At 39.0% G+C, this 18,889-nt stretch overlaps 1 long non-coding RNA gene across 4 annotated transcripts in view; it reads right to left on the bottom strand.

The window, feature by feature from the left end:
• The window catches only part of LOC107557436 (uncharacterized), a 45,085-nt gene that overhangs the window by 11,287 nt on the left and 14,909 nt on the right, over positions 1-18,889 (bottom strand). The gene's annotated exons all lie outside the window — the stretch shown is intronic.

The raw sequence follows: 18,889 nt of genomic DNA, 5'->3' as shown, positions 1-18,889 counted from the left end.
TTTTTTTCCATATGCATTTATTTTTTAGCTATTTATTTATTTAATAATAATAAACATTATACATAATATATAAAAGAAAATAAATGTCTTTATAATTAATTTAGTTTGTATTATTTAACAATTCAGAATATAATAAATAATAATAATAAATATTGTTACAGGTTTAATATCTTATAGCATCTTCATCTCTTACCATAATTTTTTTCCCCAGGATGGAAGAGCCTCATACACTAAAAATAATCTTTTGTGATTGGATGGCTAATTTGAAGTGTCAATTATTCTTATGCAAATACATATGTTCTTTCTCACATTTCAAAAGAGGCTGAGCACAGATGGCTACCCACAAATCATGCCACGCAAGGCAAAGCAGCCGGCCAGACAATAAGAGCTTGTATAATGTGATGATGGTGTCTGCATGTCTGTCTTCCCTTACGCTGGTGGATGCTCTTAATGATAGCAATGCTTTGCTATAGTAAAGATGTAAACTAGCTCTTGTTTACCACCATGGAATGATAACCTTCACTGTGAATCAGCTGATATGGATATATTCATGATTAATTATCAGTAGAAGTCTAAGAAAATAAAAACACAAAGAGGATATTGTAGATTAAAGTAGCATTAATATAGAGCTACATACTGTAGAGTTTGCATTATATGGATGGCAGTATTAAAACTGCATTGCCCATATGCATTATTTTAGCATACACTGACAAATGTGGGCAGCAAAAAGGAGAAGAAAGAAAAAGGAAAGTCAGACAGAAAGAAAGAGACAGTAAGGAACAAGAGGCTGCTCTCTCAGCGTGACCTGAACAAGCCACTAAAACGTGATTTCTGACAGTTTGCTAGCACTCAGGCTGAGAGACAGCGGCCTCTATGCTTTCACGCTAAAGACCATGATTTTGCCTCTGAGAAGTCGGTTGACAGACACACCTGCTGCGAAACCAAGCAACACCCAGACAAATATGTGGATAGGCTTCAACAAACTAGCATGGTAATAATCACCTTAAGTGCTCCAGAGACAACTTAGTCATGTGGAAAAATTAGCTAAAGTTTTAAATGCAATTCATACCGAACCACGTTTTCTTTTTTCCCAAAAAGGAGAAGATACAGGAAGGGATTGCACAACAAAAAACAATGTTCCTTGAACTTCTCAGCTGATCCATGGGTTAACAAAAAAGGATGAGAAAAGACGACGGCAAAGAAAACTTTTCAGAAGAGTGGATCAAACAACCAGCTCTGGCGTCTTGTTACAGCACAACAATGGAGCCATTGAAGCCAAGACTGAACATGGCAACCGGGTCCACAGGTTCCAATTGTCTCACAAAGGGTCAAGAGGGAGAGGAGAAGCTGAGTGTTGAGATATTTTAGAGGATAATGGTGCTCCAGAAATGAGACGGTTTCAGTTTGCCAAGTTTGTTTAGACTTATCTACCTCAGAGGCTAAAGTTGTTAAACCTGGACGGCTAAAGAAATAAGGGAATTGTCCAGACCTTAATGCCTCATGTCCATGTGGATAACGGATCGGTTAACAAGATCCAAGAGTATGTAGAGTGTGAATAAAGTGATACTTTACATGTGCAGATTGCGCACTGTTCCTGAATACTGTTAATAGGGGCATAAAAGTTGAACCCTTTCAACAACATAGCCTAATGCCACTTAGTAAGATACCCACCACACAAAGCCCTACCAAGACGCTTGCTTACATAGTCACGGGCCTTCAGTTCTAATAATACACTAAAACAATTCACACATTCTGTAAATAATGAGAGAATGAGTTCTTATTATAGGCTGAATAGCATTCACCCTTCATCTCCACCAATAAAAACTCAACTGGAAGATGTTTTACTCAAAACAACTAGTCTATTGAATTGGACAGTCCCCTTGAATAAATATGAGCTTTATTAAAGGAAGCACTGTTAGCCTGTGTGGTTAAAAAGAACAGTCCGACAAATCTGATTAGAAGAAATTCTGTCAATAACAAAAGCAAATTTTGCAAATAACAAATGTTAGTCTTTTGTCAGGTCCCTCAAGTCCCTGTAGCTCAAATGATGCTAGAAACCTCAAGGTCAGGGTTTTGGTTCCCATGAAATCTTGGATAATTTGAACATCTTAAATGAATACATTTTATTTTTAAATTTTTTAAATCAACAGTTTACAGAAAGTTGCTAAGTTGTCATCAGAAATGGTTTGACACTATTTAGACTGCTATTCAAAGAAATTAAAATGTTACATGGAGAAATTGGCATGATTAGAAAGTCCAAATTCCATACATATTCAACTAAACTCACAAATAACTTGAGTATCAAGTGTATAATCATAATTGTGTCTTCATTTGAACCCGTTGCTGCAACACTGTCAACTACACATTGGAAGTCAAATAGTCCACTTGTCTCCTCCTTCGAAACAAGTGGAAGTAATGAACAGATGTAAAGGGAAAAAAAAAATTTCTTAATGTCTCTTAAAGTATACCGGTTCCCCAAATGACCAAATCCAATGAAAGAAACTCTAAAACGAATCCTATATCCGCAGTGAAGGTTTACTTCCAGCAGGATTCTGAAATCCTCCAGTACAAAATCGTGGCTCACTTCACACCAAAAGCTAAGTTCAGACAAGCAACCATGATACTGTCACAAACACTGTCACTGTGAGGGTGGACATGCCTATTCACACAGCTCACACTAGTCTCTCCATGTGCCAGTGTTTTTCTTTTTCACCTATCTCCCCCCAAAAAGTGTGTGTGTTCATACACATCAAAACGGTAAGGTGAATCCTTTTGAGCTGGCAGTGCAGTTGGCCACAGAATGAATAAACATCCATGTCAGGAGAAACTGATACACTCCCCTTTTCAAGCAGACGGGCCTCTCGTGGGAAATCCAGCACTAACACAATGGATAGAGACGGCCTTTTGTTGAGTCTCTCAGCTATGGGCTACTTCTTCTCTCAGGTCTGTAGCCTGAACAGACCACTCCCCTCGGTTCCTATTCCCCCTCTCGCACACAATTAACTTGTACCTTTTTTATACTTATCCATACTAGAATGTGTTTCTTTGTTACTTCAGAAGGTTGGAAATTAAATCAGCAATGATTAAAATGAACAATATGAGTATGCTGGTCCTCAACTTGGGATGCTGGGATGTTGGTGTACCTACCAGGCTTAAAAACAGCTAGTTTAAATACCCACAGTAGACTGACAATTCTATACTAAATAAAATAGTTAATGACCTCATGGTGAGGATTTTTAATTCTGGCTCTAAATCCTCTGAATAGTATAACACCATGATGTTCATCCAAAACAAACTGTCAAGGAAGAGCTCCCTACAGGTCAAACTGAGGGGATTTACATGAAGTTTGTAATATAATAATATATATAATATACAATAGCAAAACCCAATTAAACAAAGCTGCAATATTCTATACTATGTTGACCGCAGTGATGTGACAATAGCTTGTAAGTGTTACTCCACACTGAAATCTAGATCTGTAAATCTTGAGCTATGTTTACACTTTTCCAGTCTTGCTTGAAGAGACGTTTTCTCTCACTTCCCGTCATCTATCATTCCTTTGCTCTTCTCTTTGCTTTCAGCTCCCATTTGGGTCTCAATAAAGTTGTTATGCATGACAGTGTGTGGAGCAGAATAGGTACTGGCCGAGCTGGGACATTCTCAAACTGATGGAAACAAAAAGATTCAAACCACAGTGAGTCTTGGACCCCCTTGTCGAGAACATCTTGATGAACAGGCCAACTAAGTGAACTAAGTAGCCTATCTCTCCTCACAGCTGAATGGCTGTGTCACAGCTTTATTCTGTTGGTAACTAAAATGTTTTGGTGACCACTGACTTCCATTGTACTGACAATAAAATAACATTAACGTTAAGGGTTGGCGATATAGCCTCAAAAATATATCACAATATTTCAAGAATATTTGTGATAACGATATTTATGACGATATAGAAAAAAAACCACAAAACGATTTATTGGTGATTGCAGCTGGCAGGCAGCAGCATTTATTAGTGCAAACAAAATGAAGGACATTTTCCATAATTTTCCAATGTGCTACTGTCATTGATGACAGACTACCTAATTCGAAGTGTAAATCTATTGTCATAAGGTGGCAGCAGCAGCTGTGTGTTCGACTTGAAGCAGACCGATCGGTGTATGACGTCAAAATACCGCGAAAGTGACTTACCCCTTATTTACACTGTACACGTCTGCAGCGCGTTACGGCTCCGACGCGGCCACTCTAGTCAATGCTTGTGTTTACACTAGCGGAGCCGCGGCACGTTTCAGAAACGGCTCTCCGCGTTGTTTCGCTAAAGATATGCACCTCGCCTATTTTTGAAGGTAAGAGTGTGCACTCAAATATACTCTAGTACTGCTCTCGCGATACTTTGATGTCATACACCGATCAGTCTGCGCAGCGCTGCTTCAAGTTGAACACACCTATTGGGCTTGTGGTGTTGTTGTGCGCGCTAGGGAACGTATATCCGCCATAAGTCATCGTGTCGCTATATCATTGATATCGCGATATGACACTTTTTTTTATCATGTAAAAACGTATACCGGTATTATCGTGGCTGGTATGATATGGCACACCCCTAATTGACATATGTCTTATGTTCCACAAATGAAAGAAAGTCATACAGTTTTTTGGTGAACTATGAATTTCAGTACTGCCCATCAAAACGTTAACATCATAAAAATTCACTGAATATACAATGGAGATCCAAAAGTAAGAGATAATTAAAAAAATATTTAAAAAAAGAGTCTAATTCAAACCTGGAAATAAATTTTAAACAAATAAACTGTCTATTTCAGAATCTGTACTATTTCTTGGCCACTAATCAAATAAATACATGTTACAAGCTTTTTCACAGATGGCCAAATCTTCTTGGTTCTATTGAAGCTCAAGATGCTCTTTGGATCATTCTCAAATCATGCTGGAGGACATGTTTGCTCTTTGGATCATGCTCAAATCATCAGGTTTGACACAAACTTAAGGGAGATCATGAATCTTGAGTGCTGCTATCCCTTACCAAAAAGTAGTATACTTCAAGTTTATTTTATTAAGTATACTTAAGTAAAGTTCAAGTATTTTTTAAGTATACTTTATGTAGTAAGTATACAAATATCAGTGTACTAGTAGTATACTTGTAAGTGTACTATTTCAATACTCCTTGGGACTAAATTGGCCTACTTTCTAGTATATAAAAGTATACTTTTAAGTATAACAGTAGTAAACTTTGAGTACACAACTAGTTTACATCAAAATGTTTAGCTTGTACTGCAACTATACTAAAAGTGAACTTATAGGTATACTGATAGTTTACTAATTAAATACTTGTAGTAGCATTTTTAGTACACTTTGAAGTATAGTCTCAGTAAACTACTAGTTTAGTAGTTTTATACTGCAAGTATACTCATAAGTTTTCTTAAAGTATGATGTAAAGTTCACTTAAAGTATACTACTATGTCCCTATTTAGGTATTAATTTGTATATATTTTGTTACATGAATATCTGAACATACAAACATAAAAAACAGGGGGCATCTGCTCGTAAAACAAAAACAAATTATTCTAACTTCATGCATTCTTTTTTTAAACACTTGAATGTGGATAAGTTTCATAAATAAAAAATAAAGAAATAAACAACATTTCGAACAAAAAGCTGAACAAAGACTATGAATTGGATTCAGAATGATAATCAAAACGTAGATAAAGTCGATCAACACCCCAAAGCTTGACAGTCATTATTAACTCTTCATTGGTCGACATTTTATTCCGTAATGTTACACAGTTTTGATACTGTTTTATGTCTGATGATCGTGTTAGAATACATGTGGAAGCATCTGTTGTTTCGGTTTCTTCTTCACTTGTGTTTTTTGGAAATTCTGTACAGAAGATGTGTACTAGCACCCCCTACAGTATAACAATGAAAACACGGATTCTGCATCTCACACATGACACTGCATTTTAAAAATGCAAAACTCAAGTAAAAAGTTCTCTAGACGCATCTCTAGATTCTGTGTGAATGGCCCCTAAGACATTCTCAAACTGACAAAATATTTTATACCAGTATAATTAGTAATGAATGAACGAACAAACAAACAAAAAATACATAGCAAAATGGTAGCCTTTCCATTCACATTTGAATCACACCAGGCCCAGTAGACTCAGTAAACCCCCCGGTGTCTTGGAGCAGACGGATAACCAAGCATATAAGAAAGTGCTTACGTGGGGTCCTGAAATCAGGGGACCATATGTGCAAACGTTCTGTATCATTATGCTGTGCGGCGGTGCACAGGGAGACCACCATAACTTAGTTTGTCGTCCATACAAAGTTTGGGCCAAGCTTGGATGGATTCATTAGACGGCCTTTCTTTGGAGCCAATGAAGCTCAAAAGACCTCCAACAAAGGAGCTAATCACAGACTCTCTCCTCAGCTTTGGCCAGAGTCTTTCTTTTCACTAGGTCTTAGATCATTTCTCACAGCTAGCTGGCCAGCTAGCTCCAAGCTTGTCTGGACAGACAAACAAAGCTGTGGGATATTTATTCTCTGTGTATATATGTACAGCTGTTGCTTCTATAGGACGAGTGAGCATGACATGTGAATGTGCCCACACACGCACATACATACACACAGAGCTGCTACTTTTGTTGGTTTTGTGTCGCACACAAACAGACCCGTGCTTGTGGGGGTGCCGATGACTTCTGTTGGTAGTGGTGTGCTAATGTGTATGCTTGCATATGTGTGTGAGTAATATGTGTGAGGGCAAAACAGACAATGCAACATCAGGCCTCTATTCTAGCATTGGCCTTGAACCCCAGTAGCCTTCATTCCCATGGTTGCTGTGTGAGCCCTTGTGCATTGTGTTGCCTTGTCCCTGCCCTCTTTCAATTAAATGACAAGCCTCCATCCCTGCAATACAACACTCTCCTCTCTCTTACGGGTGTAAAACACTGTGTTATGTGCCCTGCTATGTGCTATTATTCATATTCATACTCTTTAAAAAGCAAAACGGTTTTGCAGCCAGATGCCAGTATAGAACAGAAGTAGTTCTATTGCTCCTTAGAGAACCATTTGTGTACTGGTGCTTCAAAGATACTAAAAAACGTATCTATTCTAACAGATAAGCTGATGTGAAGAACCTATATATGTAATATTAAAAATATCAGAATATTTGACTGTTCTTTATAATAAATGTCTCTTTTGATGAAGCTAAGTTACTGCAACAAATATGAAGGTAAGGATGAAAAGAAACAATAGAACCTGCAAAAGTAAGCTAGTGGGAACTGCATTTTACATATTTTTTTCTGTTACAATTATTATAGTAATTTATTATATACACTACGTTCAAAAGTTTGGGGTTGGAAAGACTTTTTAATGTTTTTGAAAGACGTCTGTTATTAATTTAAAATAACTGTTTTCTACACTGAACAAAATTATAAATGCAACACTTTTGTTTTTGCCCCCATTTTTCATGAGCTGAACTCATCTAAGACTTTTTCTATGTACACAAAAGGCCTATTTCTCTCAAATATTGTTTACAAATCTGTCTAAATCTGTGATATCCACCTCACAGGTGTGGCATACCAAGATGCTGGTTAGACAGAATGATTATTGCACAGGTGTGCCTTAGGCTGGCTACAATAAAAGGCCACTGTAAAATGTGCAGTTTTATCACACAGCACAATGCCACAGATGTCGCAAGTTTTGAGGGAGCGTGCAATTGGCACGCTGACTGCAGGAATGTCCACCAGAGCTGTTGCCCGTGAATTGAATGTTAATTTCTCTACCATAAGCCGTCTCCAAAGGCGTTTCAGAGAATTAGGCAGTACATCCAACCGGCCTCACAACCGCAAACCACGTATAACCACACCAGCCCAGGACCTCCACATCCAGCATCTTCACCTCCAAGATCGTCTGAGACCAGCCACCCGGACAGCTGCTGCAACAATCGGTTTGCATAACCAAAGAATTTCTGCACAAACTGTCAGAAACCGTTTCAGTGAAGCTCATCGTCCTCATCGGGGTCTCGACCTGACTGCAGTTCGTCATCGTAACCGACTTGAGTGGGCAAATGCTCACATTCGACGGTGTCTGGCACTTTGGAGAGGTGTTCTCTTCACGGATGAATCACGGTTTTCACTGTACAGGGCAGATGGCAGACATCGTGTATGGCGTCAAGTGGGTGAGCATTTTGCTGATGTCAACGTTGTGGATCGAGTGGCCCATGGTGGCGGTGGGGTTATGGTATGGGTAGGCGTATGTTATGGACAAGGAACACAGGTGCATTTTATTGATGGCATTTTGAATGCACAGAGATACCGAGATCCTGAGGCCCATTGTTGTGGCATTCATCCACGACCATCACCTCATGTTGCAGCATGATAATGCACGGTCCCATGTTGCAAGGATCTGTACACAATTCCTGGAAGCTGAAAACATCTCAGTTCTTGCATGGCCAGCATACTCACCGGACATGTCACCCATTGAGCATGTTTGGGATGCTCTGGATCAGCGTATATGACAGCGTGTTCCAGTTCCTGCCAATATTCAGCAACTCTGCACAGCCATTGAAGAGGAGTGGACCAATATTCCACAGGCCACAATCAACAACCTGATCAACTCTATGCGAAGGAGATGTGTTGCACTGCGTGAGGCAAATGGTGGTCACTGACTGGTTTTCGGACCCCCCCGGACTCCCCAATACAGTAAAACTGCACATTTTAGAGTGGCCTTTTATTGTGGCCAGCCTAAGGCACACCTGTGCAGTAATCATGCTGTCTAATCAGCATCTTGATATGCCACACCTGTGAGGTGGATGGATTGTTTCAGAAAAGGAGAAGTGCTCACTAACACAGATTTAGACAGATTTGTGAACACTATTTGAGAGAAATAGGCCTTTTGTGTACGTAGAAAAAGTCTTAGATCTTTGAGTTCAGCTCATGAAAAATGGGGGCAAAAACAAAAGTGTTGCGTTTATAATTTTGTTTTGTTTTATTATATTTTAAAATGTAACTTATTTCTGTGATGGCAAAGCCAAATTTTCAGTTACATGACCCTTCAGAAATCATTATGCTGATTTGATGCTCAAGTAACATTTCTTATTATTATCGAATTTTGAAAACAGTTAAAATTTTATTTGAGTATTTTCATATTTCACAGTTGCTTATATTAAATGCCTAATATTTTTTGCAATTCATGACATTTAAAATTCTGTTTATTATTCTTTTAAAACAACAGCATTTATTTATTTTTGTGACAATGTCTCTACTGTCACTTTTGATCAATTTAATGCATCCTTACTAAGTAAAAGATTTAATTTCTTAGAAAAAAAGTATTGTTGCACTTTTGAACAGTAGTGTATATATGCCTTAAACCATACATTACACATTGCATTTCTTTACAGTTACCAGCCACTGGCAAGTGTTCTATTTATGTGCTAAAGTCAATTTATACTTGTATTTGGCACTTGGTGGCTTATTATTGGACCCTGCCACCAGCTATTATTAGATTTGGACTATTAGAAGTATTGCAACATGCCCTGTGAAAGAGAGATAGTTGCTAATGTATTTGTCTTATTTTTTTGTAAAAGCGCATTTGAGTGTTGCATTGAAGCAATGCAAGAGATCTCATATTTTATCACAGCACATGCCATTTTCTCAAATAACAACCACCGAGATGAAACAAAAAGAGGGAAAAGTGCACTGACACGGGGTATTCCTCAGTTGCAGAGAGGGGCTGCACGCACCCCCCGCCCTTTCACTTCTCAGCGGCACCCACAGAAGGCAAAAAGGCTTTCTGACATTGCCCTACATTCAGCTGACTGATCCCACACACACAGTCTTCTGTCACAAATAATCATTCCAGCCGCACCCGTGCCCGCACACACACACACACACACACACACACCCTCTTTCTCTCTCACTGTATTAAATATTGAAGATTTCAACTTTCAACTTGGAGCATGTTCAAGCACACTCTCATCAAAACACAGACACACACACACACACACACACACACACACACACACACACAGCGTGTGCATTGCCCTAGCTGCAATACAAACCACCTCTATTAGAGTGTCAATCGTATTCAGATCTTTCCTTTCTTGCCGGTGCTGACTTTCAGAATATACGGAAGCCCTACATCCTCAGACGTGACTGTGCCCACGCCCATCCATCCATCCATCCATCCTCACACATTTATGTGCTTTCTTTCTTTCCGTATCCCTTTGTTCCTCTCTACACATCAAGGCGCCTTGCATTTCTGCCTAATGTTGGCTAATGCTTTCTAAAGAATACCACCCGAGCACTGCTGCCCGCTTCTGCTGTGAGTACCCATGTCACCGGGTCGTCATTAATTATTCCCTTGCTTACAACATGCGGTTGCCACGGTAATGGGCCATTAACGGAGAGCCAAGCGAACGGCAGTCTCTATGCAAATGAGGCTGCCACAAAGACCGTGGGCGCGGATTTGCAGATCGGAGGACACTGCGACGGACACACTCTGTATTAGAATTTAATAAAAGGGACGATAATGTACCTGGGCTTCCTTTTAAAACACAACGGTTATGCCGAACAAGTGCAGGAAGGAGCAGAAGAGGAGGGTTCGGAGGAAGCACCTGGCATTTTAGAAAATACAGGGGTGTGTGTGTGTGGTGTTTGATAGACATTTGAGGGACGAGTAGGCAGGGACCATCAGCTTAACAGCAGATGCCTCGGCGACAAATCCGCAAGTCTTCGATTTGGATACAACTCGCATGTGATGATTTGGAGAAAATAAAGAGGTTTGAAATTAAGGCCTTAAATTTAGAATATGTCCTTGTCGTCTTGACGAGTTTGCTGGGATTGCGGTGCCCACGGTAGTGGCGGACATAGTTGCGCGTGGCTTTAGATAAAAATCAGTGAATAATATTTGATGTCTCAAAACGAGAAGACGAGAAGTCTGTGAGAAGGGGAAAATGAGAAATGCAAAGATGAAGATTTGTGCCCCGCTGAACATTATGCCGTTTTGGCACGTAAACCCTGAGCCAATCAAAAGCGATGTTCTTGAAGCATTTAGGGATGGCAGACCAAATCAGCAAGAAATCACAATGCTGCATTACTCACACACTGAAATATTATAAATAAACAACACCACCATATTCACATTTAAGAAAAAAAGAATAAAACAGCGCTGACAAATCTGTTCATTTTTTTGGTATTCATTTGTTCAGTGTGTGCAATATTTAACTGACATCACTATTGATGAGAGCAACAATAAGAATCATATTAATAATATGTTTTAGTATTACTATACTGCCAAAAGTAAATTTACATTTTTGTTTTAGAACACATTTCAAACTTTAAATGCAATTATTACACAATTCTTAAAATATATTATTTAAGCTTTACAATTTTCATCGAAAAAGTCATCAGTTTCACAAATAATTTTACATCACAGTGATTGACTGATGCCGCTCAATTAGAGATTCTAGACAGAAGTCAAGGCGGGTTGCCGGAGATGAAATGTCTCCTGCCTTTTGGATACAGATTGCAGCCATTATCAGGCCAATTTCCCAGGTGGAGAAAAACATCCAGGAGTCTGGGATAACGGTGAACAAGAATCACAGATGAGGATTTGTTTGTTGGGGTGGAGTGGTGGGATCTACAATTTTATATGCAATTGTCAATGTCTGCTGCAGACCTTTCTGCAACTTTTATTTTGTAAAAGCCATCACCGCCAGGAGCTGAAATGGGGCATTGGGTGTCTTGACAATTTCGAGAGCATTCTTGTGTGTTACTTATAATATGTGACATGTGACTTAACAAATCCACAGACGGTTAGGAAATTCCAGGTATCAGATATATTTGATATGAAGTAAATAGAGTAGAGAGAGGAAGAGAAAATAACATCAAAACAAGCTCTGAGAGGGTTTGATGACAGACATATATGTCTTTGTGTTTCTATACACTTCCTTTACACTAAGCTATGTTTTCACTAAGGTGTATTTTGTGCCTTTGACAATCATGTATGGACTTTCTACCTCTCTCTGTCTCTCTCTCTCACACACACACACACACACAAACACAAGCTCACACACAATGGGAAAACCCTGTCACTTGCTGCTGAGAGTCCAATCAAGCATTTGAATGCAGTGACACATTCATTTTTTTTTTTTTTAATGACATTTATTCATCAGGCAGAGAGAAATTTCACTCAAAGACCCCACATTGCTCTGCCAGGGTCGGTCTGGCCCTGTTAATTGATTGCTTCTCACTAACAAGGATGTAAAGTCCTCCATTGTGCACCTCTTCCTCTATGCTAATGAAGTCCAAACACAACATGCTCTTTCTTTCGTTTCCTCTCCGCGTCCCCCTTCCTCTCAGGTTTTGATGTGAAGATGCTATGACAGGCTTGCTCTCTTTCTCTCTCTGCAGCTGGCACGAAAGATGTGATAGGAGCCAGGACCAGTAAGCAGTAATGGGATCATGGGAGAGTGACTGCAAACACACACACATATCGCTTCTCCAAGTTTCCCCTCACACTGCCCCTAATGAGGGGTAAAGGGACAATATCATCATTGTTACCCCCGTGTTTGGGAACCTCAGGACCAAGAACAATAGCTGTTTACCCAAGCAGTAGCGAAAGTCCTCACTGTGCTCGTTAATTAATCGGACGGCTCCTGATAGCGCTCTGTACACCCCACTCAAAACTACTTTTCACATTCAGCCATTAGAGATGAGGGACTCTCGGTTCTGCTTCCTGTCTCTTTCATTTGGTTTTACAGCATCTATCTTCTATACCTATTTGTAGCACTCACACACACACAGACTCCTCACATATCTGTACAATTTTTGCCTTAGTAAGCACACTCATTCCCTTGTTTTTTATTTGTTTCATCATTAAAATGCAAAGGCGGTCGAGGCAGTGATACAAATAAAGAAAATAAAAAGAAATCAACAGTAACAACAACAATAATAATAGTTTGTGTATAATAAAGTAATAAAACAATATAATAGTGGTATAATAAAATAATATATTTTTTATTATTATTACTATTATTGGTATTACTAATGTTATTAATGCCAATTTTTGTTATTAAATAAAATGTTATGAATTTGTAGGGTCATAAAATTACAACATCTGTATACTGAAATTGGATTCATAGCAGTTAAATGGCATTACGAAAAGGTGTGGAGGTCCCACCTTACCATCTTACCGTCATTGGTGAAGTCACCCTCCCGTTTGCCATCATATATCTCTCTCACACCGCTACCCAATCCACTACAAGCAATATGCAAAGTGCCATCATGAATATGTGCAATTAGGCAGGGCTGGTGAGATTTTTCCGACTTATGGGATGTGACATTTGTAGGGCAGAAGCACAGATCAGCATAAGCGAGAGTGACAAATGCCTAATCCCTTCCTCCACATTTAAAAATTTTTCAGGTCTATCAGAATACGTTCTTGAATACACACACCTATGCCGCATATTCACGCATTTGAATTCCCCGATCAACATGCCTCGGCTGTGGCCATACGGTATCAAGGATACGAACAACATCACCGAGAGCAAGAACAAGAGGAGACTTTAATGGATCATGAAGATTTGCCAGAGTGCTTGTGCTCTGTACATCAAGGCCGTTCTGTATGGAAATCACACAATTTTGAAATGGTTTGTGTGACAGAGTGAGTCTCAAGGATAATCAGTTTGTGAGGAATAGAGAGGGAAAAAACATATACAATGCATATACAGTTATATTCACACGTCACACAGAAAAAATCAAAATGATAGACACAAAATCCCACACTAATAACCATCCTTGGAGCCTTTTACCTAAAACCATGTGGATCCAGTGAAAATGGATTGTGTTCACACTATACTTTTGCTTGTCAAATCACTGGCAATCCTCGCTATTCATCACACACCTACTTCAGTTGAATATAAAGACTACAACTAGTCATTTTACATGAAAACATTTGAAAACATAAGTTTTCTATTTTATTTCCCAAAGTAAGCAATATCATATTTCCAGGAAATTACAGTTCGCTGCAGTGCACTTAGATAAATATATATTAAGAAATGGTGACATATGACTACATACATATGCGCTATATATACTGTACATATATCTCAATCACACACACACACACTCAGCCAGACTAGTTTTATTTAGGTGTAGGAGTTTAATTTTGCTGAGAGATGTCTGTGAACCCTATAATACGGTTCAGGTCTGAATCCTCTTGGAAAATCATCAACCCATAATCCTTCACAATGTGTCGCATTCAAATGAAGTGCTGGAACTCCCACTAACACAGTGTAGCAGCAACGGCTAATTTACACACACACACACACACACACACACACACACACACAGAAACAGAAATTGTTCACTCGCACAATACGCACACATATACTGTATATAGTAACAAAATTTGAGCTAAACACACACACACACACACCTGCATGTAACGTGGCACATTGCATGAGCTCCTCCTTGCAAACCTCTTCCCCCACAAGCTACCACACACACATCATGTCACACACATGGTGCATGGTGAGGCGAGGCGTCGCTCACACCACCCAGGAAATTAACTTGACATTTTATGGCGACCACAGAGGAAAAAATACGGAAGGAAAGAAAGAAAAAAACAAAGCGTAACAAAGGCACAGATAACATAAACCCTCTCCCGAGCCTCGCCATCATATTCGCAAGGATTTTCACCGATCTGCAATGCAGACGGCACGGGGTGGCCACAGAAAATGAGCTTTTCCTTCCTCACGTGCCTTCCTCTGGAGACGACGGCTGTCTCTCTCTCACTCTTTTTCTCCCTCGACAAATGCGTCCTGTCTATTTTCATATCCAATTCAGTTGGTCCCATTGGTGCGGTTCTGCCTGATGTGAGGTTAGCAAAATGAAATAAATAGAAACGGGGCAATCTCACCTCAGTCTAAGCTCCCAATTAAAATGATACAGCCGCCCATGTCAGAGAACGAGAGCGTATTGAAATGGGGAAGGAGAGTTGCTTTGTGGCTGCTTGTATTTATTTTTTCGTGTATGCGTATGCATGATGGACGGAGCCATACTGTCATTGCGACTCTTCCTGCACACACCCACAGTCTTCTTTTCCAATTCTTAGACACAACCTAGCACAATATATCTTTGCTAAACCACAGCTATAGTGCAAAATAACTAAATATTACAAAAGCATTTTGGCTATGTTAAAAAATCAGTGCCTATTTGCATCCTCACACATGACATATGTGAAAGTGTGTTTCTAAGATGTGCAACGGTTTGAAGCTGTTGGGCCAGCGCTCGCTGTCATAACCTCAAAGAAAAGATTCAAACACACCCATGCATAAAGAGTCTAAATTAATGTATCTCAGGATGCTGAGTGCATGGGCACACACACACACACACACACACACACACACACACACACACACACAAAGCGTGTGTTTCGTCTGACTTGGTGCATCTCTCTGTGGCTGGGTCCTGCTCTATTAGACATGCAGGAATGTTAACATCATTATGCATTATTCTGAGTGTCTGTCTGTGCTTTCACACCCCCCTCCTCTCTCTCTCTTTCCATTCGCCATATTGTGTCTGAGGAGAGGCCCAGACGTGTGTGCCACAGACTAACGCAGTATTGTGTCTCCTGTCTGGGGATGAGCATTATTTTAACGGTCTTTCATGTGCCGTTGCACACAAATCACTGATCTTTTCGGAAATGGAAGAAGTGGTAAACACATGCATACAGACAACCACACCCAATCACACACATTTAGAAATTGTATTAATGCTCTACACATGCCTTGCAAATTATGCCCAGGCTAGGTTGCCACACATCTAAAGAAAAGCACACACAAAAGTGTGCATGCGATCCAAAAATGAAGTAGAAAGAAAGAAAGAAAATAAATCAACATATTGAATTATATACTGTATAATTTTTTTATGATATATTTTCTAAAGGTGCTCAGTGGCTAAACTAATATTACAGTCACGTGAGTGTTTACTTCATCAAGTCCCATTTTCAGACTGTTAATGGGGAGGGGCTTTTATATTTGCAATATTTCTCTTTGGGAATAATGAAAAGCCAACAAGACACATATAAATGCCATATTCTGATCAAACTAAAGCACTGACCTCTTTTTTTTTTAACCCACATTTTTATTAGGCTGAAAAAAATGATTGAAATTCACTACCTAGATTTGAAGGGGAATAAATTATTTACCTATTATTAATTTCTTTAATGACATCTCTATACCTCTATTTTTAGCCTAGCAATAAATTGTCTTGGGTTTTGTTATTTAACACTTTTTATTTATTTTACACTTATTTCATTGATATATTTTATATTTAAATATATATCGTTCTGAAAATGCAACAGTGATATTATATCACTTCTAAAGCACTGTGGTGAAAAAAAGACTATGATACACAGTCAAAAATGTCAAAGGAAGTGATAAAGGAGGCAGCAATGAGCAAAACGTATGTAGATTGTATAATACAAGGTCGTAGGATGTATGCAAAGGATTTAAATTAATATGCATGACTTTTTAATGTCTTTTCATCTCAAATCCGACATTCCGCCGGAATTTTTAAAACAATGTACCCCGAGAATATATATCAATGTTAACGTTCAGTGTATTTGCAGTGAACCTCCACTACAGCCTCTCCTCTGCTTTCCCTCTCAACTCCTCCCCCTTGCTGCTTGAAATCTGCATACATTTGCATGGCATTACCATGCTCATATTCTTTGTTCTGAGAAGGAAAGGATGATGCGGTTTACCACATTGCACGTCGCTGTTATGCGCTCCACTTGAAGATGCTTGGATATTTAATGAATGCATGCATACATTTGCATGGCATTACCATGCTCATATTCTTTGTTCTGAGAAGGAAAGGATGATGCGGTTTACAACCACATTGCACGTCGCTGTTATGCGCTCCACTTGAAGATGCTTGGATATTTAATGAATGCACAAATGCTTCATCATCTGTAGTTGTGAATGGCTAACTAGCTTTTTGAAAATTAGACAAAAATAGAAAAGCATTAAAAGACTGGTTATATAAGATACTTTTTGTAGGAGGTAGGGATTGTTCAGTGAATCAAATTACTTCTCAAATTTAAAACATTTATGTTATTAATAAGACCTAAATCATGCAGTGACATGCATGAATGTATATTTTTACATGCTATATCTTGTTTTGTTATATTGAACTGCGCTTGAACAGCACCCAATACAGATTTAATTTTACGACACCATATGCATTCAAACATGTCACATAAAACACAGCGATACAGGACGTTTGATACACAGCAGAAGCATGGGGTGGCATGCTGTAAACTGACATCTATTGTCCTTGTGGGCTCTTCCCTTTGTGCCACGGCCAACTGTAATCATGCAAACGCAGGCGCCAGACTTCATTTGTTCCTCAGGGCCAACACTAATCACACCACAGCAAGGCACAAGAGAGGAGGGGCCACAGAGTATGCATAAAACAGCCGGGCATTGCCTGTGTGCTGCTGATATTCAGGTATAGTGTACTGACAGCATGCATGCTAGCACTAACTGCTATTTTTTTCTAGTGTTTTTTTTTCTTATATTTGCTAACTTTGCTAGTCAGCTTTCCAAGTATGGACATTCAGAGTTTATAAAGTAAAATTTAAAATTAAAATATGTCCTGGCTGGGTGTGACTACATATTATAATGTAATGAAAAAGAATACAAAGAACTTAAAAAGGATGGGAAATGACTTAAAGGGGTCATATGATGCTGCTAAAAAGAACATTATTTTGTGTATTTGGTGTAATGAAATGTGTTTATGCGTTTTAAGGTCCAAAAAATACATTATTTTCCACATACTGTACATTATTGTTTCTCCTCTATGCCCCGACTTTCTGAAATGCGTTGGTTTTTACAAAGCTCATCGTTTTGAAAAGCGAGGTGTGCTGTGATTGGCCAGCTATCCAGCGCGTTGTGATTGGCCGAATACCTCAAGCGTATGACGGAAATGTTACGCCCCTACCATACTGTGATTCCGTGACAAAAACATAAAACCCATTATAAACGAGGCATTTGTTGCATCCAGTGGGGACATAATCACAGATTATAATCACTTATACTGTCTTTTTACACGTTGCGTTGCATCGCGCCGTGCAAACATAAAACAATGTCTGCATTTGTGATCGGAGAAATGACAAACAGCAAGTGCTACTCTACACTGCTCAAAACTCGCAGTGGCAAATTCTTTAAATATGAAAACGTACTTACAGGCTGTGAGTCAGTCTTCTCTTCCAGGATCAGGAAACAGTCCTCCATAAAATGCGCTGGACACATCTGAATATTTGGGTTGAACTGTTCTGGAACAGTGTTGTTAATACAACTTAACCACTGATTTCTAGTCGTGTCCTCTTTTGGAAGGCCAAACAAAGTAGTTTCACTTTCGCAACGAAACATACAGCGTCTTCACAACATGGCGGCGGCTGCAGCAGCAACAATACAGTAATGCCTTCTTTCTTTGTGTGAACATTTGGGCGGCGTTATGGACGAGTCTTAACTTTGATAAAGAATATCTCTTTGGGTTTGAGACTTTAGTCTTTGCAACTTTAGGGATCTTATCTATTCACGAACAGCTTGTAACACTCCAAAGAGAAAGGAACACTTGAAATCTCATCATATGACCCCTTTAAAAAGTGCATCTGAAAAAGTAAGACAATAGTACCCAAATATAGTTTAAGTGGTTATGAAACACTTTGTCTGATTTAAATCTGAATCAAGACTTTTGTTTTGAGACCAGCATGCTTTGTTGCAACTACATAAATCTATCAGATAAAATAACGCCAAACATTTTACAAATATATTTATGGGCTACGTTTTGTGTTGCTTTTTACATTT

Source organism: Sinocyclocheilus grahami, unplaced genomic scaffold (assembly GCF_001515645.1).
Source record: "Sinocyclocheilus grahami isolate Dianchi unplaced genomic scaffold, SAMN03320097.WGS_v1.1 scaffold602.1, whole genome shotgun sequence".
Taxonomy (NCBI): domain Eukaryota; kingdom Metazoa; phylum Chordata; class Actinopteri; order Cypriniformes; family Cyprinidae; genus Sinocyclocheilus; species Sinocyclocheilus grahami.
This window is presented reverse-complemented; position numbering and strand designations above follow the sequence as displayed.